Genomic DNA, 24,356 nt, shown 5'->3' on the forward strand with positions numbered 1-24,356 from the left:
CCAAACATAAGAAATAGTAGAACCCATGTCTTGTACTTTGACTAGTTTATATTTTCAAATGAAATGAGAATGAAATCTACTATAAATTCAGGAAACATCTTAAAGCTTGGGGCACAGAGCCTTAGAAAATAGTAAATAAAAGAATGATCTCCTTGAATTAATACCTCTACTGTGAACAAGCAGCTATCACTTCTTAGGCTTTTGTTTCATAATCCTAAATCTGTGCACTTTGGCCTTTGTGTATCTCCATGCCTGAGGAAAGAAAGTTAGGTCTTAAAGTTTAAATAACAAAAACATCCAAATTTGGAAAGGATAAAACACTTGTAAACCATATGAAATCTTAAGAACAAATATCTTTAGGAAACAATTCTCATAGGAAATGTTACTTGTTTTGGATAAAAGATATTCTCTCATTTGATATCCCCACTGCTCCCACAAGCTGATGGAGGTTCTGCAAGGTTCTTTCACATCACTCTGTGTTCCTCATTTCTATCCATGAACACTTGTAGGATATAAAATATTTCATAAAACCAGCATAAGCTGAGAATGGGCTCAACCTTTCAAAGGTACTAGAAACTGCTGTGCTGCCTTCCATTCTGGAGCATTTTTTAACAAAGCTTTCAAATTCTTCACTGTCCAACCACATGAATTCTTTCTTAATATTGCTTCTGTATGCAATTTAATCAATATCAACTATTTTTTTCTGCCAGATTCCTTGCTATGCAGTGTACCAATAAACTAACTTCACAAACATTGATATTTAGCAACTATTTTTCTCAGAAAGCAGCGGTACACTAATTAAAAAGTTTTAAATTTATAATTTACATTAGCTTCAAATTCAAACAAATAAATTCCCATTGAGACCCCTTAGCAGATTTCAGTCCAGATGGGCTGTGGCTTTTCTAACCACATCTCTGTACTCTTGGACAGTGCTTCTATATTCCTCCCAGGTTACCTGTCCAAGTTTCCTCTTTCTGTGCAGTGTCTTTTTTGTGTTTGAGTTTTGCAAGGAGCTCCTTGTTCATGCATACAGGACTCTGGGCACCCTTTCTGGCCTCCTTGCTGTTCAGGATGGACAGTTTTGAGCTTTTTAGAAAGTGATCCTTTCTCATCAATGAACTTCCTTGGACCTCTCTTACTTGCAGGGGTTTATTCCATGGGATTCTTCCAAGCAGATCCCTGAAGAGGACCAGGTCTGCTCTCCTGGAGTCCAGCCTGTGCTCTCATGGTCACTGCAGCCCAGGAGTGTCTTTGCCTTTCACCTCCCTGTCACAGACATCTTTTATGAAAAATCCTTTCCTTAGGATTTTTCCTCCTGAGAAGCTGAGAGGCCTCAGGAACAAAATGTAAGCAATGATTATCTGCTGCTGTGGAATGCAACAGGTGCATCTGTGATTGGTCTCGTGTGGGTGTTTCTAATTAATGGCCAATCACAGTCAGCTGGCTCAGACTCTGTCCAAGACACAAGCCTTAGTTATTCATTCTTTCTTTTTCTATTCCTAGCTTAGCTAGTCTTCTGATTAAATCCTTTCCTCTATTCTTTTAGTATAGTTTTAATATAATATTTATAATAAAATAATAAATCAAGCCTTCTGAAACATGGACTCAGATCTTCATCTCATCCTCAGATCCCTGTGAACACTGTCACACCTCCCCAGTGAGCCTCTCCTTGTTTGTGGGTATGAGCTCCAGCAGAGTCTCTGTCTGCACTGGCTCCTCCATCAGTTATATCAGGAAGTTTCCCAGGAGCTCACTGCAATGGTTAGAACCTGCTGTGTTGCCTCTCCAGCAAATAATGAGGCTGCTCCCCCATAGATGCTGTTTCTACTTGTAAAAGGCCTCAACCCCTGTTCTGCAGGGTTAGGTGGCCTGCAGCAGACACCCACTGCAGTGTCACCTACACTGGTCTGCTCCCTAATGTTGTCATTAGAGTGCAAGAGTTCTATTGTCATTACATTGCAAGGGTTCCACATTGCCAGAGTTTTGTACCTCCTTGATGTTTCTTGTAGGCCGTTCCTCTAGACACTGATTCTTGTCCTCACAGCAGCCAACTGACTCCAGTTCCCTCAACTAAGCAATCCACTCTTTTATAACTCTCTTCTTGTTACTGGCTATAGGTGTGGCCTGTTAAAGTCAGGCCTGCTCCTAATCTTTAATAATTAACCCAGCTGCAACTCATTAGGGGGTAAGATTACTTTCGATGCTACCTTTATTTACTTATATTCTATCCCCCTACACCTTAGTTCTCAGCCACAAGTTCTCAAGAGCTCTTTTCCCAGCATATCATTCCTACTTTAAAGCTCTTCTGTATCTTTTCTATGTCCCCATAAAACAAACTCCTTGGAGCTCTGACTGTGCAGACCTATAGATCCAGGGATTTCTCTTCTGCCTCCAGCAGAAAGCTGAAGCTATATATACTCTTAGTTCTGTATTGTAAGCTGGGGAAAAGAGGAACTAAAATGTATAAGCTACCCTGAACCTCTGGTAGGTTATTGATCTTAAAATGAATCTAACTTTGATGCAGTTTGACATTTTCAAAGTCAGTGGGAGCTGGGTGCTTGCAACTAGGGAGAGTTCTGTGGTAAGTAAAACTGTCTAGTGAGGAGCTCAGCATGGCACACATTCTTCCTGAGATCAAATCTGACTTCTGAGACCAAGGCACCTGAATACCTTCATACTATACGCTTTGAAATGTTTCTACATAATTTTTTATCTTTTTTAAGCAATATTCTGTCTGTCCTTCAGGATGACTCAACATCCATTGGTGGTATTTTGTGGATATCTCTGGGCCCCACAAACAAGACACACATGGATCAGCTGCAGGAATGAACGTGAAAGAATCTACAAGAATGATGGTGGCCTACAGCCAAGACTTGAGTGAACAATTGCAATTAAAACTGAGGAACAGGAGCCTTATGGAATCAGAAAAGTGGGACAGATCTGAAGTGAGTCCTCTTTTTTTTTTGCATTATGAATACCAAAATTTCTGCTGTGTCAGTGATATAAAATCTTATTAATTTTTGCTAAAACATGGGGCATGGTTCTGGATTATAAGTTATGATAAGCATTATTCACAAGAAAAAAATTCTATGTGTTTTCCTAGTTACATATGTTAAATAACATAAGGATTTAGGAAAAGGCTAAACCATTAATTATGATTCTGTTGTTGCTGAAACATGACTCCTTTTAGGCTCTAACCATCTACTGCTCCTACCCTAAAGTGGTTGTTTGTTACATGTGGTTTTTCAGGCATTTTTGCTTCATTTTGGGGCATGCACAGAAAATAACATTATGCATAACAAGGTTATGTCTCCTTAACAATCAGTTATAAAGACATAAGGGTTTCCCTGTGGCCTTTTTTATTTATTTTGCTTCTCTGCCAAAAACCTGTTATTTCTCATCACTATAGATTTTGAAAAGAACTAACTCCTTTCTATTCTCCTTAAATGTATTTCCAAAAGATTTAAAATAATTTTTTTTGTAATTCATTTGAAAATTATTAATGTTTCATAATCCATCCCTAAGTTAAAACCATACTCTCTGTTGACAAGATTTTATGGTTCTTTGGATTTTCTTTTACCCCATTTCTCTTTTTTTCCCTCTCATTAAATGAATAAAAAATAATAAATTCATGCTGCACTGAAAATACCATTTGTTTCTGAAAGGTCAGGTAACATACACTGTTTTTGACCCAAGGGAAATGGTTCTCTGGTGACTTAGAGAGCTGTAAGTACAATGTCACGCAAGGAATGTTTTATATCTGCCCCAGAACAAATGCCTGTGCAATAATCCTGTATTGGTTCAGCATCACCAGTGAAGATTATTCTTTTATAGTTCTAGTTACATTCCCTCACTTTCACTGACATTTCTTTATATTAGTTTTATTGCTCCTTTCCCCCAGATTTGTGAATTTCTTGTGCCATTACGAGCATTAGTTTTGGGAATAGTTGCTCATAAGTGCATGCAAGAATTCTCATAATGTGGACCTGTATTTAATGCAGGTAACTTCTAAAAGAAACAGAGGCTTCAGTCACCATTGTCTTTATTCAGCACTACTTTTAGCTGATTACCATTTCAAAGATTTTTCTTTCACCACCTTCAGCTCCCTTCACTCATTTGCCCTCTGATTCCTCTGGGAACCATCATCCCATCAGTATTCAAAAGACTTTGATGTTCAGTCCTGTTTTTTCCACCGTTTCCCCATTCTTGTCTTCTTAATTTGTTGTTGAGCATCTTCATTCACCTTTGTAATTTCAATTCACACTCCCAAACCCATGTTGCTACCCTAAATGCAGTGAAAATATATTTCTCATAAATATGTAGTTAACTTCTCAATTTTAGCCAATAATGTTTATAAATAAGAGCTGAAGAATTGCTTAGGCTGTGATGTTACATACTTAATACCACAGAAGAGCAGATACAGGGAAGTCTGTGTGAATTTTTTTCATTCTAACTCAGGAGTTGTAGTGAGAGAGAGCCAAAAGCCTTTTCCTCAATCAGAAATGAAGAGAAATATACATCTCCTGAGACAGTCCTGCTTATACTAAGACATACACCTCAGAATAACCCTGTAAATAGATGTTTATATTTGAATTTTATAGAGCTTAGTTTTCCTAAGTGAGTTTGCATGCTGAGGAGGAGGACTCTACTGAAGCATGGAGGAAGAGGGATACAGAAGGTTCAGGAGATGGTGGAAGGTGAGACAAAAATGTTCTTTACAGGGGTACATTCTAGGGTACAAAATAATGTACAAAAAGAATTCTACATGCAGCAGCCATTGTATTAATCCTCTATCTCTTCTCTTCCATATTTTCTGCTCTCTCCTTCTGTTCCTCTTTGAGACTTACACCAATAGTGATAAATGTGTTCACTCTAAATAATCCTTAGTCCTAAAAATACCACAAATACATCACATCTTTGGTTTCCTTTTTAGCTGTGGAGGGCGAAACAAGTAGGACAATGTCAGTTGGGACACTTTTATTACAAAGTGATCTTTCCACATTATTTGTTTGTTCCATCCATATTCTTACATCTGGAAATCTCAGGAGTATAATACTCTGTTTCAAGATGACTGAAACTACTTTATCAATCAAGTGCTGACACAGCATGAAAAGAAAAACTTCATTTCATGAGATTACTGGCTGGATGGATTAAGCAAACTTTTATTTATTGTTCTTGTCCCATGAACCTTTTGAAGACAGCCTTTCAGTCTCAATGACTTGTGCAGAGTGTTCCATACCCCAGCAGCTGCTCAAGCTTGGGAGAACCACACAATCAGTGCTTGATGCTCCCTGTTATCTGGCACTCCTTTGAATGCTGCTACAGCTCCTGACTTTGCACAAAAGTCTCTCTTCCTCCCTGGGGAAGACATGCATATGGCATGCTGAAAGATAATAAAATTACTTTAGGCAAATAACTGCTCAAATGGGAGCAATAGCTGATAGGATTGATATTGTGCTGATTGAAGATAATGGCAACACTCCTATAATAGTGTGATATGACTTGAGAGAAGAGCTGCCTTCATTCTGCAGCTGGCCAAAATCTGTGTATTTATGCTTCCTAATCTGTGAGTAAATTCAATTGACATGAAAGCAAAACCTGAGTTATATATAGCCCATACTGCTAAACCAAAATGTTAAAAACCTAATTAAAGTTGGAAGATACAGTCTCTGATTTCCAGTTTCTTCTATTTGAGAAGAAAAGGTGCTGATAATGAACAAATGAATAAATAATGGTAAACCACATCTTTACTGAGGATGTAGAATGGTACACAGTGAAGGTTAAAAGCTCTCCTGGCATGAAGGATCACAGTGTATGCATGCATGCAAGAAAACCATCACTTAACGTGTGTCAGAAAACCCCATTATCATATATTGCACTTGCTAAGTGCCAGACATTTTGTTCCAGTAATTCCAGTAATGTTACAGGCAGTTTTACTCTTAAATCTGTTTTCATTAGCCCTCTCTTTGAAAAGCTGAATGCCCTATTTACCACTGCCAATCTGTAAGATCTCAGATGAAGCTAAAATCTTTGAAAATGGTTTTGTTCAGCCCCCTGATCTATTCACATCACTGATTCACGTCCTCCCATGAGCAGAGAGGGAGGGCTCTTCCTTCCCAGGGGAGCAAAGCTCCAAGGTGCAACCCCACAGGATGGAATTAAAGCAAAGATATTTTGTATTTCCAGGAAAAGTGTGACTGGTCTGCACTGACTATTGCCATTTCAAAGAGTTCAGACACTGGTGCAAACATTAAACATGCCTTTTTTTGCATAGCAATTAAATAATGAATGGAACAAACTTGTGTATTTCATGGTAGAGTTGTTAAAATATATTTATCACCTGCCAAGCTTCAAACATGAGAAATAACGTTCCACCTCCAGAAAATACATCACATTCTGAAAAATGCTTTTGTTGTTTATTATTGAATGTCATAAAAACCTCTCTTAAGTTTCTCAGCTTATTTTCAAAGCTGTTTTTTATAACTCTCCTCCTTCCCAAAGAAAATTATTTATTTCTGTTTAGGTTTGCCTTACTACTCATTTCAAAGCAGAGAATTTGGAAATTCTAAGAATAGATCTTGGAGAATTTAGACAGTAAGAAAGATGGAGATCCTGAGATGAAGTGCCACTGAAGGGGAGTGCAATTCAAGTATGTGAAATGAGGAGCAAGGCCAAGAGAGAAGCAAAGATGAGATTTCCCACACAGACTGAAGCCAGACTCAAAACCTGAATTTGCAGCATCTGTACAGCAGCACCATATAATCCACTGACAGGCAGTTTAATTAGCAGTTACAAAACTTTAATTTACTAAGTCAGAAACCCTTTCTGAATGTCTAACTCACTGTTGTTAACAACTCTAAGCTGTTGTTATCACAGTGGCAGTTTGACACATGGCCTTCAAGTTAGGTAAATAAAGGAACAAATTAGCATTTTCTTGAAAAAAAATCTGTTTATGAAAGACTTAACTATGAAGGACATGCTCAAGAAAGAATTCTACAAGACTAAAAAGATGAAACCAACATGGTTTCATAACTCATAAAACTTAAGAGTGATGTCCTTCATTATGTCTATGAAAATACCTTTAAAAAGCAGTGAAAGAGTGCTTTGAAACCATATGTACAGTTTAAGAAACAAAGACGGACTTGATTCCTTCAGTAAAACTGACCCTGACTGCTAGATGATTAGACTACATATTTTTATTTAAAAATTCATTAATACTTCTCAGATTAAAATTTATTTCAATCAGGGGTTATAGAAGGCAAGAAACCCACCCAAGGCAACCCCATCAGTTTATGACAGTCCCTCCTGGAGCAGGCGGGTGTTGGCTCTGTCAGACGTGGGGGAAGTTCTGGCAGCTTCTCACAGAAGACAGAGTGGCTGATTTCTCCTTGTACTTATTTTTACCCATGGGCCTTTATAATACTCACTGAACTTTCTTTCCCCTGCTGAGGAGGGGACTGACAGAGCAGCTTTGGGGGCACCTGGCATCCAGCCAGGGTCAGCCTACAGGAATACATCAGGAGGGCCAGGATTTCTAAAGAAATCTGAAGGCAGAAATAAATTCATGTAAACTTTTTTGACAAGTTGTGTCAAATAAAAATAATTAGGTCATCTGTAAAAAGCAAACTAAATAATGTTTGTTCAATATACTATTTACAGCAATGAATTTATACATTTGAATGAGATATACAGAGGAATTTCAAGCTGCACTGAGTCTTGTGTAACTTTATTTTGAACGGAATAATTACAATCAGAAGTTTACAAATGGAAAATACAAATATTTTACTGGGAGCTTTTTGTGTTCACACTTACTTTTTTAACTTAATGAAAACCCCATGAAATAAATTTGGGGATGTTGAGCCATTTAACTCTGAAACCTTTCCATCCTAGTAGGTTAGCTGTTCTCTGTCCATTCTAACAATAATGTCAGCACTTAATATAATGTAGATGAAACTTTGTTTCTGTTATGTACATGGCGATACAAATTCTGTTAGTCCATTTGTTTACTCATTCTCTTTGCCTATTAATATAATTTATTTACATTAATTTTGTTATGCTTATTTAAATTTGTCTATTTAAAAACAAGGGTAAAACCTCTCTGTAGGAAGATTTTTTGTTTTCCCCTTTTTTTTTCTACCATTTGAACTCACTCTCTGCAGATCCTGTCTTTCCTACTGTGGTAGTCTTTGCATAACCTCCATAGTCTTCCCTCACAGTCTCAGAAAAAAACAAAACTGTAACCCAACGAAACCTAAGACAGAAGGCATTATTTAGACAATCTATTCAGTCAGTAAATCCACAGTACAGTGAGATTCCTGTGAACACACAAACAAGTGCTTTGGTTACACGCTGCTGGAATGGCAAAGCTGGCCTACAGTCCTGTGCCTGTGACTGCTTTCCTGGCTGCAGAAGCCAGATTCCACTCTGATGATCTGTAAATGCTTTGGACTGGGTGATTTTCACCTTCTACAGCTGCCAGCAGTGGCAGACATGACACTGTAAGCTACAAATCCCAAAGTAACTTTCCAAACTACAGTTTGAGACACTTGATATCTTGTAGAAGAGCTGGTGAGCTGACCAGGGTGCAGTAAGAATGAAAAAAAAATTGACTTTCCAAGCTTACAAGTATTTTAGAGTAAAACAGCCACCAGTGAAACTGGGATTGCATTTGATTTTGAAATGTATTTCTTTGTAGACCATTCCATGGCATTTTCCCAAGGGAATACACTCTGTCAGTGTGTTTCTAGTTCAGCTGCCCATGCCATTACATTAATGTCTTATTATTTGGCATTTGTCTTGTACAAGAGAAAACAATCATGACAATCAGGGAGGAAAAGGGAGAAAAAAGCAACAGCTGAGAAAGCAAGAGCACAGATCTTGTACTGTTAATGTTCATCATCTGAGAGAACAACTGGCAGGATCATCTATCTTGAGAGTGCAGAATTGTTAAAGGAAAAACACAATTTAGAGGCTCAAATGAGCAAAATGAACTAATTTCTTCATATTTCTGATTATTTTAAAGGACAAATTTGCAAAGCATATAACACTTAAAGAGATAAATCCTTGCCGCTGTAACTCTCATATCCAATATCAACAAGTTCCCCACCTCCCATTTTGCTCCTCCTTCTCACCACTGCCAATTCCCCATTAGATTCTGCTTGGCTCCTGTTTTTTCCTTCATGCTATCACATTCTGCATGTTTTAAGCTATTCCTCAGTGTTTAAGGAACCTATTTTTTCTTGTCCTGCTTTCTGTGTTTTCTTCCTTTCTTACCTAGCAGTCATCCCCCATCCCTGGAAGCATTCAGGGTCAGGTTGGTCAGGGCTCTGAGCTGGCTCTGTGGAAGATGCCCCTGCTCACTGCAGAGGGTCTGCAGGAGATGATTCTCAAAGGACCTCTCCAAATCAAACCATTCCATGGTTCTGCGGTCTCCAGATTCCAAAAATGCACTGCCTGCCCTGCCTCATGGCAAGGTCCATATTCTTTAAAAAGAGTGGCAAAAAGTAAAGGTGAATAAAAAAGGTTATTAGAATCTCTATTATGACAGCAATTTGCAGGTTAAGCCTCTTAAAAATTTACTTTTCTGCCTACTCCAGTTCACTTTTGAAATAGAAAAATTAGCCTAGTGTCTCTATTGATTCAAAATACATATCTGGCAACTTGTTGTTCTTTTCTTTTTCTTTTTGGTGTTAATCTGAAACACTTTCCATGAAACTGGTGAATCCTTTAAAGTCTATACAGAGGTAGTTGTTGAATTTAAATTCATTTCAGAGTTTTTTTTTTTCTCAGACAACCATCTGTGTGTCTGTTGTGATAGCCCATAGTACTGCAAGAATAAATTATATACCTGCTTGTCAGCTCTCAAATCTATTTCTGTTTCCCTTGTTGTCAGAAAATCTGTTTTGAAGTGTGAGCATAAACATATGGGAAAGAGTATACAGATACAACAGCCTTTTTCCTTCCAAAATCATCTCAGGACTGTAATTCTGACTGTAGTTAGAAAATTTAACAAAAAATTATGGTCTGCTTAAGTACAGAATGATATCTGAAAAGTACAGAATTAAAGTTTAGCTGTTTTTCCTTCAATAAGACCAGCAGAAACTCCACATCATTCTAGTCAAGCCATTTTCTAATTAGCAAAAACCTGAACTTCCTCAAGACCTCTGGGGGATTTCTGGAATTTAATGGATGGAATACCACACTTTTGGATAGCCAGGGAGGTTTTTTTTGTGTTTGTTTTTTACATTTTGCTGCATAAGATTAAATATGCTGAGTTAAGGAACAAACAAATTCACTTCTAGAGAATTAATTCACTCCAGGACCAGCTTTTTTTCCTGTCTCTGATCCAGTCCAGGTCCAGTGGCATTGACTATGCACTTTTACAGCACAGCCATGACTACCCATTAAGTTACAGAAGTGAGGAGTATCCAGAGTGATAATCATTCATTTGTGACTGCATAATGGTTCAAAACAGAATCAATAACACTGGAAATGTAAGGAGTGCCTTCAAAGATAAGTTAGGCTGACAAAAGATGTAATTTTCATATAGCCCTATTTTTCCCCCAGTCTTAGAAGTTTTAAATAAAACCTTGGATTTGTTCAAACATTGTTCCCTTGAGAAAATGCATTACTAATCTTGACTCCTACATCACCAAAACCATTTTGCCTGCCAGTTTTCTGTCACTTTTACAAGCTCTTAAAATTGTTTAACAACAGAAGTGGGATTTTCTAATTAATTGGGAAACTATTCACCAACTCCTATACTGGCAGCTAACATTTCTTCCCTAATAGATTCATATTATAATATGCTGAAGTATTTATATTCAAAATGTTGTAGTCTTTCAGAATTCTGCCATTTATACCATAAATGCAGACTAAATGAGCCATTTACAGGTTTCCTTTTGTTACCAGCATATATTAAATAGAAAATATTAGGAACAGTGGAAGTCATACTCTAAAAGTTGTATTCCCCACACTATGAACTCTACAAATTTTTAAACCCAAAGCACACTACTGAGTAATCAGACTTAAATATTATTTACTATTTTAAAGGCAAAGCAAAATGCACATCACAATAAATTGTAACTGAATACCTGCTTCATACTTGGTAGAAAGGTAAAGTACTTTGACTTCAGGGGTGCTTAAGAGCTATAGAATAAACTGCAGACTTGGTGCCTTGTTTGAATCCTGACCTTCCTGAGTTCTGGCAGTGTGTTGACATTTAAATTTTACAAATGTTAAACCAGGCATCTCCTTCTCTGCTCAAGAGCTGCTGCTGTGGCTGAAATGTACCTGGCCATGGGGACCATTAAACAAAACCAAGAGAGCTGCAAGATTGAGACTTTATTAGAATAATTACTTATGCATCACTATGGAATAATTAGGATAAACCTTCTTGATGGAATGGTATGGAAGAAATGTAGTCCCTGGAATCTCAATCTGACTGTAGAAACACTATTTCTTTTATATATTTATATATGTGGGTGTGTGTGTTTGTGCGTGTGTGTATGTACACACACATGTTCTATACCAACCAGGTAATACAAAATACTAGAATGTGGACTCTGTTCTCTCAGAACGTGAACTCTTTGTTAGAGCAAACAGCCTTTAAAACAAGTTCATTAAACTTTAGGAAGGAGAATAATCGTCACCAGTTTCTGGATTTGTAATTTTATGGCTCTAACAGTGTGCAGACATTACATCATTTATCAAAGACACTACAGCTACAGCAACTGTCCCAGAAGCACCACCACCCATTTTATAAGTTGGCCAAGTAGGCTGAGATCATAAAGATGTTGTTCATTATTTCAGACTTTCTTGTGAACAAGTTATTTTGGTTCACTTAGAAGCAATTCCTAATACTGGGAAAAATGGCTCATGAATTCATAAGCCTAACATCCTACCCAACTTCCTGATTCATGTATTACTCTACATCTTCTTGGAAATTTACAGTCTTACTGCTCATTTCACTGAATAGTTAAAGAATACATAAAAATCAAACTTCAATTCAAGCAACCATTTGTACCACAACAAAGCACTATGAAATAAACTCAGAAAGAAAGGCACCTCAAAGAAAGCAAGCAAGCAGGATTGTATGCTCTGTCTCATATATGTAACCTGACAGATATGACACAGGAAGGACATGAAGTACTCTTCTGTTCTGTTGTACAGATTACAGACAGTGCATTACAGAAAAAAAAAAAAAAAAGGAAAAAGGAAGTGACTCTAATGAATGAGATGAGAAAAATCAATGAAAATATCCAGTTGCACTAGAAGGAAATAAAGTTACCATTTATGCAACTGATTCATGCAATAGGTGTTGGGACGGAACGGGCTCTTTGGCAAAGTATCAGTGAAATTCATTTTTGAGTTTTGAGGGAAATCTAGGGCAGTGGGAATGGTTTCAAGTCGAGGAAAGCAGATACTATTTGAAATTCAGAGTGCTGTCACTGAAAGATGGTGATCATTGGTGTACATTCAGAAATGGAGCACAAGTTGAAATTACTGGAGAGGAGAGGAGAGGAGAGGAGAGGAGAGGAGAGGAGAGGAGAGGAGAGGAGAGGAGAGGAGAGGAGAGGAGAGGAGAGGAGAGGAGAGGAGAGGAGAGGAGAGGAGAGGAGAGGAGAGGAGAGGAGAGGAGAGGAGAGGAGAGGAGAGGAGAGGAGAGGAGAGGAGAGGAGAGGAGAGGAGAGGAGAGGAGAGGAGAGGAGAGGAGAGGGAGAGGATTTAAAAGGACCTGTGTCCTTCAATCGCCACTTACACCTTCAATTACCACTTACAACCACTTGAGATTGTCCAATCAGATGTCCAATCCTGTTATAAAGTCCATGAACCAGAATAAATATTTAGGAGGAAAAATCCCTAGAAATCTAGCAAAAGCTTAAATACAGTTTGGATTTTATTTTTAGCTATTATTATGATCTGTTATTTAAGAATCCCATACAGGAAGAGTTATAAATTGTTAGGACTATCCCAACAAATTTTCAATTAAATAACTAAATTAATGTAGAGAAATTTAATTAAAGCTGCACTGGTTTTTACAAATACAGTTAATTAAGCTGCTATCTAAAATTAAATCTCACCCAAACTCCTTTTACATTGCTGCAGCTCATCAGATACAGATATAATTAAAATTCTAGAAGTTCACCTATGCATCTGAATACTCAAAAAAGAAAGAAAATCCACAACTAAAACTTGCTGAAGTAGTTTGAGAGGCTGCTGCTTTAATGGGAATTATACAGTTCTCAGAGTGGGAAGACAGCACATAAAACCCCCTCAGAAACAAATCCAGGTTTTCAAATCTGCACAGACTTTTTTGTGCAGTGTAACAGGCCAAGAACCTTTGAAGATTTTCCACAAGTGGAGGGTAACAGATTGACGTGAGCAGGAACCAGGGAGATAAATCCTGCTGACTTTATGTGCCTTGCATTGAAGTGAGCAGGAGCAGCACAGGTGAGGCACACAGCATTTACTGCACTCATATCCAGGAGCAGATGTGGGCATCCTCCCAGAGAGAAATATTGCTTTTTCATAACTGGAAAATCTCAGGTCTGCTGGTAACCTGAATGATCCCCTTTCCTTTCTGACTGTTTATTTCTTGCTCAGACCCAGGCTGGTTTAGTTTTGTGGGTCAGTTAAATGTAGATTTATTTTCCTGATGACAGTGGCTCAAAATCACCACACTTGTTTTATGTAACAAGTAAACATAAACCATAAACATTTTAGGTGTTGGCTGATCCAGAGAAAGAGATGTTCAGGCAGATGGGAGGTTTGTCAATACTTAAGATCAGAGAGCATTCTTTGAAGAGTTGCTTTTGGAGGGAGGGGGGAGAATATGAACTGAAATACAGTTCAAGGCTATAATTTATTGCAAATAACAGTGACTTTTCTATTAAAATAGGCATATAACAAAACAAATGCTGACTAAACCAATGTGGGCAGCCAGAGCTCAGACTGGGAGCTGGTCATTTCCACAGCTCACCCTGTGTGCAGCAAGTGTGAGCACAGGAGCCCAGCACTCACAGCATCCACCTTACCCTGCGTGGGCAGATCCCTCTGGAGTTCTGAGAGCATGCAAAAATAAAATTATCCTCCACTGTTAAAGGCACAAAGCTAAATCACACAAAAATGTGCCAACATTTTCATGACAGGTATTTGTTTTCTCTCTGCCAGCAAAAATATGCAAAAGATAAACAGTGACCATATTTTTCATGACATGGCATGCATAAAATCCTTTTTGGGGGAAAACACAGATGGGAATCCCATGTCTAATGTAATGGAATTGAGAGTTTAGAATTGAACCCCCAAGCCTTTATCTGAAAAACTTAATTTTAGCAGGAAGATGGTTCAAGGTCTGAATACTTGTTTACAACTTGTGGCACAGGGATTTTTCTAAATAAATAAGAAAATCACATGCAATTCTCTTTAAAATATGATTTCATATAGGTTTAGACTTCCACAGGCTTTAAACTTAGCATCTGAAATGCAAGATACAACTGCCCTGTCATTTTATGTAGAGTAAGAAAAAGGAAAAGAAAAAGCAACAAACATCCAGAATATGATATTAATAAAATAAAATTTGAAAGACCTACTTGCTCCCTTTTGAAAACCTATCTCTCCTTAGAGGGAAAAAAATCATTAACTTTTTTTTGTGTATCAAAAATGAATGTGTTTCCTTTCTTGCACAGTAAAATCTGGAGAATCTACACAAATAACAAAGAGAGTAAAAACCCACAGAAGCTTGGAAATTGAACAACCAGTGATAATCTGTCTTTCTGCAGGCACTTGAATCACCCTCTTACCTTGAGCTTGCAGCAGAACAGGACCCTGGCAAATTGCTATAATCTCCTTTAACCCTAATCACCATTTTAATCAGAAAAAGATGGGGCAGCCTGGAATCTGTACAGCAAACAACTGTCATCCTATTTGCTAAATACACAGAGTGTGCAGCTAAAAGGTTAAAATGGTTCAAACTTTTATTGTCTTCAGAATATTGCATTTCAGCATTAACAGTTGACAAGTAGAAGAAAATAACATTATGAGACTGTCTGCTTTGAAGGGCTGTGGAGGTCTGCTTAGACCATGGCTGCATCTCTCACTCGCTCTGATATTAAGAGATTTCATGGGAAAAGAAAAGGTTGGGATTCATACAACTGCCAGGACTAAAAGCCTGCCTCACCTTACATTGCACTTTCCCTCTCCCTATTCCTCTAATTTCTTCTCATTTGAGATTATAAATTTCCTAGCTGTGTTCTCTGTTTATTCATGTAATGATTTTCATCCTAGCCTTTTCTTAAAAAATAGTGGTATGATTGTGGATGGCGTGACAGACAAGGAGAAGCTTCTATGAAGAGGAAGAAAGAAAGTTTCAAGGAGAAAAAAAGCAATGAGAGAAACTAAAAAGAGCACCAAGGAGATTGCAGGCAGGGAAGATTAAAGGAAAATGCAGCAGACAATTGTGATTTTCAGCTATAAAGGTTTCAGCAGCTGTCATTAAAAACCTGCAGCTCTTGAGACATATTGGTCACACTATTTCAATGTTTTCCATACAACTTCCCTCTGTTTACTTCAAATTATAGCAATACTCACTCTAATACTTATCTCAAATAACTATTTACTCTTTTTGAAGGAGGAAGACTGTCCTGTATTTCTCCCTCTTTTCTTTTTCCAGAAAGGGCTGTTGAACTTTGAGTGCTCTGCTCACCTTGTCACTAACACACAAATATCAAAATATACTTCATGCTAAAGAGGAGGGCATTTTTACATTTCTAGTTTTTTTTTTATGAGAGCCATTTATTCATACAACTTCTTTAATATTGTAGACACTTGCTGGAATAAGTATCCCTGTAAGGCAGAGAAGGCAGTATCTCTGTATTTACGCAGTACTGGAAATTTGTAACCAATCCTGGAAAAATTGTAGAACATCATTAGAGTGTGGACAACTGGAGAAGATTTGTTTCTAGGATTTCTAACCCATTTTTCACACAATATTCTTGTACTGATATCCAAAAAACATTTCAAAAATGCAAACACTTCTTTTGATAAATACTAAGACAGTCCTTATCTTCCACCTGAGTGTGTCTCAAGCTTAATTTTTTAAAGTTATCTCAGAGTTCTTAATCACACAGATCCTTTTAAATACCTTGTAATCTAAAATATAAATGTTAGAGAACAAAAATGCATGAAGTGGGATAATTCATGTTTGCCACATGCCTCCTCTTGTAACACCCTTTTTAGAGGTATTGGGTTTTTTTTTTTTTTTACATATTAAAACCAACGGTATTAGTTTAAACCATAGAATTACATTAGGTTTTGGAAAAAAGGAGAAGGGCAAAAAAGGAGAAAAGAGCACATTCATACTGTCCTTTGCTTTCAAAACACAAAGCCAACACCTTCCAAAGGCTTCTCATTCCCCACTGAGAAAAGAAAAAAATGTCCCTTAGATCACATCTTCCCCTTTAGGTACATTAATGGCATTTTTGTTCTGATGTGACTTTGTAAGAATCAAAATGCTTTGGCCTTAGGGTTTGTTTTTTTTTTACTTTTTATAATGCACTAAGCTCAACAAACCTTCGTAGAAAATAGAATACTCTTAATTATGAATAAATTAACTAAATTAGCAACATGAGATGGGTATGAAATTAGAGGATTGTTAATTGAAACTGCAAACACAGCTGTATACAGCTTAGAGATGAATCACACCAGTAATGACACAGATGTTTATAAAATGTGATTATGTTCAGCAGGAGCATACTATTCAAACTCCCCAGCCTATTCTTATATTGTGTCATTGAAATGGTTTTTAAATCCATGAACACCAGGAATCAGAATCTCAGGGATGGCAAATTAGGCTCCCTGGATATGTGAATTAGTGTTGTCTGAATGTCAGCAATTTAATTCTCCAGCTTTCAAAGAATGTAGAAATGGAGCCAAAAACAAACATCTGTTAGTTATTGTCTCATTCACAAAACAAAAAAAAATTAAAAATCTCTGGCAAGTTAGAGCCTATCTGAATATGAGCAAGACAGTGAAATACAGTATCTCTAAGCTGTGTGAATATACTGATTATGTAATTAATATAACACAAAAGCTCAAGAAATCTACTTTGTGTACAATTGTGAATATGTATTTTTGGGGCTATCCCTCCAAAGTGCTGGAAGGATCAGGAACAAGTGATATCTCCTATCTAAAGATTTAAGAATCAATTAGCTTCCTAAAGACAGCAAATCAGGTGCTTTTTTCCTTCAACTTTTGCGTCTTTACTAGGTGTTCTTCAATTAATTGTACAATGTAGGTGATGGGTGTTTTTCTGGCAGAAAAAGGCACAAATGCTGCTCCTGGGTCACCTGAGGATATCTGAGCTGAGCAGGCTCAGCAGGGCTGCAGTCAGCCCAGCTGGGAGGGATGGCAGAGCAGACAGAGCCAGCAGCCCATGGGGGCTTAAACTCCAACATACCAGAGTCAACTCTGCAGGGGCAGCTCTATTTCACAGTGAGCACTGAGCACCCACAGCAGAGAGTAAATGTTATGTTAAACACTGTGATTTGTTTCCTGCAACAGTTCACAGACTAACAGAAGCAGATTTTGCAACATCAATGGTAACCATACTTTCAATGAACATTCTGAATAATACAAGATCATAGTTTGTGTCCAGCACTGTAGTGTAGCTCACATCACAAAGACACTATTATCTGATTCAGGATCTTGGCCTATATAAGGATAAATACTTATTAACACAAATGTACATGAAGGAGAGGTTGTTTTTCTAGCCCCCTTTTCTAGAGAATGGGACAGACCTTTGGACTATGTAACTATCTACATTAAACTAAAAGTAAAAACTATCAGTAAAACAAAAACTTACACCAACTCAGCACAAAGTCATTATAATTCAGCTAAATTTTATAAATGTAGTTATGATCCATAAATGGATACTCACCTGAAAACACATAAATTCATGCACAAGATAGTTAAAATAATTTGAAAAAAAATTACATAGAGTATCATTGGCAAAGCTGAAATAATGAGCATGACCTGGAACTGTTAAACATCACAGGCTCATCCCATCAGCTGTGGGAACTACTGAGCACAGTGTAACGATGTGGGGGCACAGGGCTGAGACAGAAAAGTGGTGATCATAAAATTGGATTTGACTCTGTCTTTCTGAAACTTCATTTGATGGGAGCTGACCTCCTATTCACAGGTGAAGAAAAAAGGATTAGATCCTGACTTTTAAAAAGAGGAAGCTCACTAGATTTCTGCAACAGCCCATGCCAGTCTGACAGTATTTCACAGATCATTCACAGCTGAATAAAGTTATGGAGGCTTTATGAGAAAAATGTAACCCCTTTCTCATTAGAGGCAAACCTAGGCAGATTCAGGGATATATTGCAGGTAGCTATGACAACTGATGTGCAACCCAAATTCAGTTATCTTAGGTTTCTGGCTGGCAAAATACAGACCAAATCAACTCAGGATTTGAAATGTGATGTTTTGAGATAAGGAACTGTAATGTTTGGATATAAAAAAAGCACAAAGCTATTTTATGGAAGACACATTCTTCTATTTCTTCTGAACACCCCAAAAATCACTACACTGAAACTGCACTCCATTATCAGCTATGTGTCAGCTAATTAATTAGGACAGAACTGTTTGTTTTTACAGATGAAAGAGTCATAAATGAGGGTACTGAAAGGACACAAAACACTTGATGATGGTATGAGGAATCAGAGGAATGAAAGTGAAAACATCCAACAAAATGAACATGCTACCTACGGATGTAAATTTAGGATTATTTTTCTGGATTGATTAATGCTATTTAATTTTGGATTAAAACAAACAGAACTGTGCTAATGAAACAACTTTGAACACCTGAGAAAAGAGAAGAGAAAAACTAACTGAGTCTTCAACCTCCATACTTAAAGCTTCCCCAAAAATGTCATAGAGAATTAATTTCCACAAACAGGAATTGGGCGTTGATCTTTCCAGGTACAAAAGAAATAAAAATGAATACTAATAAAACCTGAAATTGCAAGTTCTGGGTCAATAATTGTAATCCATACAATGTTTGTTCTGTAACCAAGGGGTATATTTCTAAAGTTTATTGCAGTGTCAGTGTTTTAGAAACTAATAAGCACAAGAATTGAACAGCTTAGATGTGCCACAGGTGAGCATCTTGAAATGACACCTTCTGCCTGTGTTGTGCTGGGTACATCCAAATCAGGAAGGACTTTATAGAAGATTTTACACATACAATATATATGAGAGGATTTGAGCCATTTTAATTATAAAGTGCCTTACTCTAAAGCAAACACACCATTACATCACTTCCACACTGCTCATGGTTTTCTATGCCAGGGTACAACATTCAGATTTACTCAAACCATGTTGAAAACTCCACTGGCAACTTCAGAGAGCACCTTGTGAAAATATTTTTTAAATGACACACATAATCTTCCATAAAGGCTGGTTTCAAATCTGTGTCACAACTTAATGCCACTGACATTTTTAGTATTTTAAACACTATTATTAACAGTACTTCTAAGACAGAAAAAAAAAAATCCTACTTAGTCTCACTGAAGCAAAAAGATATAAAATATATAGCCCAAAATACTACCTAGCTTAAAGACTGCAAAAGCTTTCTGTAACCTGAAAGTAGATGGCCTGACATAAAACTATCTGCAGTGATATAACACATAATTGATATGTCAGAAAGACACAAAATGACTCAACAAAGAAATAAAAAAGGCTGACATTAACCTTCTGCATCGGAAATGTGGGTATTATTTCTTTTCCTTGGGCTTTTAATCACTTCAAATGAAGTTTCTTTAAAAAAAATCAGTTTCAGAAGAAAGGATTAGTGAAAATAGGGAGAAAGAGAAATATGTTTTGCCAGTTTTACATTCTCCCTCTAAAAACCTTTAACAATACTTTGGCACTGGTACTTGGAAACTAAGGGGTTTTGTATTGCTCTCAATCCAAGAGTATTCATTAAGGTTTCATTGAGTTACAAGCCTCTGAAAATCACATTAGAGAGCCTTTACTGGGCAGCTCTTAAATTCAGTGAATGCTCTATCTGCCACAAACGTGTTCCACATTCAAAGCAAACTTTGAACTTCTGCTCCAAGCGCGCTTCGAACTGGGTGGGAAGCAATGGGTGGAGGATGAGTGTGAGAGGATGAGTGAGAGGGTGTGTGTGAGAGGATGAGTGTGAGGTGTGTGTGACAGAATGTGTGAGAGGGTGTGTGTGAGAGGATGAGTGTGAGAGGATGAGTGTGAGAGGATGAGTGTGAGGTGTGTGTGAGAGAATGTGTGAGAGGGTGTGTGTGAGAGGATGAGTGTGAGAGGATGAGTGTGAGAGAATGTGTGAGAGGGTGTGTGTGAGAGGATGAGTGTGAGGTGTGTGTGAGAGAATGTGTGAGAGGGTGTGTGTGAGAGGATGAGTGTGAGAGGGTGTGTGTGAGAAGATGAGTGTGAGGATGAGTGTCATAGGACAATGTGTCATAGGACAATGTGTCATAGGATGTGTCAGAGGATGTGTGAGCGGATGAGTGTGAGAAGATGAGTGTGAGATGAGTGTGAGAGGATCTGTGAGAGGATGAGTGAGAGAGGATGTGTGAGAGAGGATGAGTGTCAAAGAACGTGTGTCAAAAGACGTGACAGAGGATGTGTGTCATAGGACATGTGTCAGAGGATGTGTGACAGAGGACAGTGTGTCACAGGACACGTGTCAGAGGATGTGTGTCAGCAGTGTGTGTCCCCTCCAGGGGAGGGAGCAGAGCCACAGATTGCACAGATCCATCACAGAGATCCATCTGGTGCCAGCAGACAGCTGACCCTGCCTCCTGCCCTGCCCAACCTACGCCCTCCTGTCCTCTCCTATTGCTTCAGCAAAATCCAACCTGCAAATTATGAGCTCTGACAGTTGATAACATTTTGGGAATGAAAAGGGCCTGTGGAGTGGAAGCTAGGACTGGAGATTGACTTATAATTGCAAGGTTCATTTTTGTTTTGTCCATATTTACTTTCACTAATGACTGCAGCTAACCTTGTGCACTTCCCAGCTGTTCCCTCTCACACATTCTCACCTTGAACAAGCCTAATTTTTCATAATGAGCAGCCTAAACATAGCTGATTGGAATCAGGTCACACACCTAAAAAGGTATTGAAAAAAATCAGGGCACATTCTCTCAATTTGTGCAAGAAAAAACTCAAAGCTATCTGTGCAATTTTGGAATCCAAGGTAAAATCTTCTAACTCCTCTGGTCTAAACCTCTGTATAGGACTGAAACTCGCAGCTTTAATTCTTCAAATGTAACTTCCACATCCTTGTCAAAGGGATTTCTACAGAAATTATTTGAAATAATGGTTTTGAGATGATCAGGTACTATAGATAATGAACACTAAAGAATACCGTTTCAGTGGTGGTTGGTAAATAAGTTGAAGAGCTACAAACTGGATGATTTAGGTAAAACTACTTGACTAAAACCCAACAGAACTAGTGGATGTTGGTTTCCAGTGAATATATTCTGAACAGTATCATAATCTCTGTTTTCCTGAGTATCCTAAATATAGTCTGGTATGAGTCATATGGATGGGTGCTGCCAAACATAATATATAGCTGCTGACAGGTAGAAGTAAATTGCTCCAGTCTTCCTTTATAAGGAAATGAGTCTTACATATTTCAACTAATATGCCCATTCTTTTCCTATCATTTATCCATCAAATAGATACATTGGAGATCTTACAGAATATATTGCATATGCAAAGGTTGTACAAGAGTGCTAAATTCAAGATACACGTGTGATATATTTTCTTACTTTTGACAAATTTTAGGTGATTTTCTTTTCACATATAAACAGCATAACTCAGCTTTTATAATCCCCTGCACTCACACACATTTATGAGAAACAAAAAAATACATTGGAAAAAAGCTACATATGCATATTGTAACGAGGATATAAAGTAGGGTAAATTGCTATTCTTCTGCATGGTTCTTCAAAACATCTTCAGAGAGGACAGAATTTCAGCATAAAGGAAGACAAAAGAGGATAACAAAACTCTCAAAATGAATGCACCTCTTTTACAAAAAATGATTAAAGCATTTACAATTCCCAGCAAACCGAAATTCATCACACACATCATAAATTTAGTAAGATTTTATTAAGGTTTTATTAGTTTTCCTGCTGTCATGTCTGTGGATGATAACCACTCCTGTTTATAGTTACACACTTTCACTGACTGCCTTAAAGATGTCACAACAAAGGTGTCCTCCTAATTTAGGAAGGAATATTTCCAATTTTTGACACAGAGTTCATTAGTAGAATTAAATCCCAATCCTGACATCTGGCCTTCCTCCACTAACTTTCAGAAATAAATAAATTGGATTTCTAAAGAATGAATCGCTGCAAAATGAATTCTATATACATAATTTTGCAGACAAACATTGAGAAAATCTGAGACTCCATCTAACAGAAATGAAGAAAAATGCTTGGGTCTATGACTTCTGCAGCCAACTGGCATAGCCAATTAAACAAATAAGAGACCATTAAAGTGCTGTAACAATTGTGGTTTTGGCAGAAGTTCCTGTTCCCATGGAACATACAAACCAACATTTCGACTGAGTGGTCCGATGGGAAAACTCAACTTCCAAAAAGGATCAAAATCTCCCTCTGGTGGGAAGATGAAGTCTGCAACTACAAAATAATTTCAAATTTCAAGGTTGAAAAGCACCATTATTTTACTAGTGACTTAATTACTATAATTCTAACTGAGCTAGGATTTTGGCTCCATATATTTAGAAAAGTTGTCTCCCACTTTTTTCCCGCTACTCGCAGATGACATATGTCAAAATCCAGTTTAAAAAGGGGAAAAAACCAAAGAAATAGGAAGAAAATAGTTATTTAAATGAATGAAATATCACAATGGAAAGAGAAACTGCTAAGATAACAGAAAGGTAATAATATATAAATATAAAAATATGAAAATTGAATGGCCTTTTATATTGCCCATCCATTTAGACATGAACTTTTCTATTCATATATAGGAAGAAACATATTTCTTGCTACTGTTGCATCATCTAAATCTATCAACTTTAGCCTCAGTTTACACTCATTGTTTAATAATAAATAATTCTACTTGTAATTTAAGATATGGAACAATATAAGGCCAATATTCAATATGTGACTAGAGCTTTTGTTTATGATGAAAGCTATGATAGATACTAAATACTATGCACTACCAATTGGACAACTGAACTGTAAAGCAAGAGATGATTTTTTTTCTCTAAGAAAAATGATGTGAGAGAATATCCTTAATCACTTTCAAATTTTAATTCCATGGTTTAGACGTGAAGTTCACTTCCTGGAACTACATACAATTTAAAGAAGTAAACTTGGTTCAATTCAGCTGCAAGAGATCTGAAGAAGACATTTCTTTTACATAGGTATTTTTGTTGTTATTTCATTTTTTGTAGGGTGTTTTTCTTGGAGAAGGCATGAAAGACAGAGGGTGAAGTAAAATTAAAAAAAGCCCAAACCTAAAACCTGCTACAATAGGTCACTGCTGATTTCAGCTTATATTTAGCTACAACTTCCTTGCCTTAGTGTCCAACCCCACTAAAAAGCAGTGTGTGAGCTGAGGATTGCTGCCCAGAATGCTGCCCCTGTGATTCAGCTCTTCAGAGATTCACTGGCCAGCAAGACTTTGATGCATACTGACAATTTTACACTGATTTCAGGGAGAAGGGATTTCCTTTTTGGCTTTTATATTCTTGATTTTAGTACCTCTGGAAATACAGATGGTAAGATTTATTCATATTTCTCACCACAGATTGAAAGAATCAGCTAATATTTGTGAAGCACACAGAGGAAACTGGTTTTTGAAATAATTCATTGCAGCAAGACTTATTACACTAGTATGCATGCTTTTTGCTCCACAACAATCTTCAAATCCCCACATCCTGCAGAATCTCTGCTACTGGTGCAAGGTCAGCTGAGGAGTTAGGAATGATACTCAAATTAGGGCTTATGCTTCTTGGCAATCATTATATATATATATGGATATAAATAATGAATTATAGAAAAGTTTAGATTGGAAAACACCTTGGGCTGATTTAGCTCTAGGTTTTTGATGTGCTCAAACTACCAAGCTTCAAAAGTAAAAGCACTAGAATATAAATACCATAGCAAAATATCTTAATTGATACATTTTTTGATGAAACACTGTTCTTACTGTATTTTTTAGCTTATCAAAGGTACTATTCTAAATGAAAGCAAAGTTTGATTTAAACAAAAAAAAAAATCTTCCTGATAACTGAAGGCTATGTTCTCTGTGGGATAATTGTAAATTCTTTTACATGT

The 24,356-nt window shown here is 37.2% G+C and overlaps 1 protein-coding gene and 1 long non-coding RNA gene across 2 annotated transcripts in view; one reads left to right on the forward strand and one right to left on the reverse strand.

The window, feature by feature from the left end:
• Positions 1-24,356, reverse strand: part of DMD (dystrophin) — a 979,219-nt gene that overhangs the window by 135,914 nt on the left and 818,949 nt on the right. The window lies entirely within an intron of this gene.
• Positions 2,265-7,042, forward strand: LOC131569783 (uncharacterized). The gene is made up of 4 exons (XR_009275811.1): positions 2,265-2,484; positions 2,746-2,945; positions 4,602-4,697; positions 6,524-7,042. It is a non-coding gene; the product is annotated as an uncharacterized LOC131569783 (long non-coding RNA).

Source organism: Ammospiza caudacuta, chromosome 2 (genome assembly GCF_027887145.1).
Source record: "Ammospiza caudacuta isolate bAmmCau1 chromosome 2, bAmmCau1.pri, whole genome shotgun sequence".
Classification (NCBI taxonomy): Eukaryota; Metazoa; Chordata; class Aves; order Passeriformes; family Passerellidae; genus Ammospiza; species Ammospiza caudacuta.